The following is a 2134-nucleotide window of genomic DNA, read 5'->3' as shown; positions in this document are numbered from 1 at the left end:
TCTTTCGTGTTACTCCACTTCACTCAGTTCTACATGAGTAACTCTTTTTTCGTTCCCATTTTTTTACGATACTTGCAAACCGAATGTAGAGTTTTCTTGGTACCAAGTAAATTATTTATTCTTTATATATACTAAGGGGTGCTGAAAAGTTCCTTGCTTTAAGGGTATCGCCAAAAGCCTGGTTGGCGGCTCAATCTTTTGAGTTCTTTTACAGGGTTTAGAAAAACTGAAGGACCACTGCAATAAGTGTTTGAATCTGAGAGAGGAATATGTTGAATAAAATCATAATTAACTGATCCTCCTATATTTTCTTTTACCCACAGAATAGGTTAGGTGTGCCAAACTTAATAACAAACCTTCAGATTTTGGCGACGGAAAATACTGATGGGGGATTTTAACAACAATATCGAAACAACAATTTCTACAGTTTAACCAAATGAACATAGAAAGTGCCTGCTTTAAAGAACTTCCACGCTTCATTATACAACAATACATTTAAAATTCAGAGTGTGGAGGTGATAGAAGGGGTTAAAATTTTGAAATGTTTTTGCATATTCGTAATCTCCGACATGTAAAACCAAAGAATCCGAATATAGTTTTTTCAGAAAAACGCATTTTTCAAGGTGAGGTGTGAATCTGCATTAGCCCCGAATCTACATTTGTATAAAATTTTGCCTCCATCCACCCATGATTGTTAGTCAGTGTACTCGTATGCGTGGATGCGTGAAGATGTTTTAGATTTTCGAATGAATCTAATTCCCTTTATTTTACGTCACTTTATTTAAGTTGTTGAGAAAGCAATGAACTCCACTGACCTTTCTAGTAAAGATGATTCATATAAAAATACACATATGCGGACATTACAGAACAGAATCCGAAATTAAAGACTAATCTTGATGTTTAATCGCCTGACAGCCATAACAATGTTGTCTTATCTCATCTAGCGTGTTCTTCCCATTTTGAGACGATAGAGTGTAACATGAGGTAAATTTGGCTGCTATTTTTAATTACTCAAGCGACTAATAGAGGCTCTCTTGTTGGTCAGTACGCTTAAGGCTAATTTCTCAATATTGACGCAAATCCCTGGTAATAGTACGAAAACGCACCTGTTTCTCTTTCTCTCTTTGAATATGATATAAAATTAATGTAAAGAACGATTTCAGTTTGGTTTGGATGGACATAAATGAAGAGAAATGAAAATGCAGATGGCTCGAAAGCCATTTCTATCTAGAATGATGGAGAATTACGAAGTGCAAACGTCATAAGTAATGGGTGATGTCATAAAGAAGTACGGTTTCTCAGTTAAAGGTCATTGATGAAAAATACTATAAACTTGATTATAAAGCAATGTTAAATCTCTGAGCGAGGTATTAACAGTAGCTGCACGACAAGGTGCACTGGAAAAAGTTATATATATATTTGCAAAGGAATGTCTTTCTCATCGAAGGTCGGCGGTTGTCGTACGCTGAAGACGGGAAAATACCCAGAAACTCGAGTCCGTACGTATCGCAGATCGAGATGGGCAGGGTGACTTCCCTTTGCAAATATAGACAGGTCACAGATGTGTGTCGATAGCCAGCTGGAGGAGATGTTCTCCTGGGGCTAAAAGCAACAGTAACATCCACCCTTAGGGGTCAGCCACATTTAAGTGGCAAATATACTTCACCTTGATTATAAAGGCTTGTAGATTATTATAAAACAATCTCGTGAAAATATTATGCCTATTGCTTGGCGCACTACATAGTCCAGGTCAATGACAAACAAATATGAGCACACACACACACTCGCACACACACACAGACACACACAAATATATAAACATATACATATATATACACGTATATCTACATATACATCTTTTATTTTTTACTTGTTTCAATCATCCGACTGCGGCCATGCTAGTGCACCACCTTGAAGGGGTGTGACCAAACAAATCGACCAGGTTACTTTCTTTGAAATGCTGAGATGTTTGATTGGAAAAGATTATATTATGCAAGAATTATCTTCCATAACTAAGGGAAACACGTGTATTAAATCTATTAAAAAACCAAAATATCAACATTTGTTTTTTGTCTTTATTCTGGTATACATATTTACACGCGCGCGCATATATATATATATATATATATATATA

The sequence above is a fragment of the Octopus bimaculoides genome, chromosome 11, assembly GCF_001194135.2.
Source record: "Octopus bimaculoides isolate UCB-OBI-ISO-001 chromosome 11, ASM119413v2, whole genome shotgun sequence".
NCBI lineage: Eukaryota > Metazoa > Mollusca > Cephalopoda > Octopoda > Octopodidae > Octopus > Octopus bimaculoides.
The sequence above is the reverse complement of the archived record's forward strand: the minus strand, read 5'-3'. Positions refer to the sequence as shown.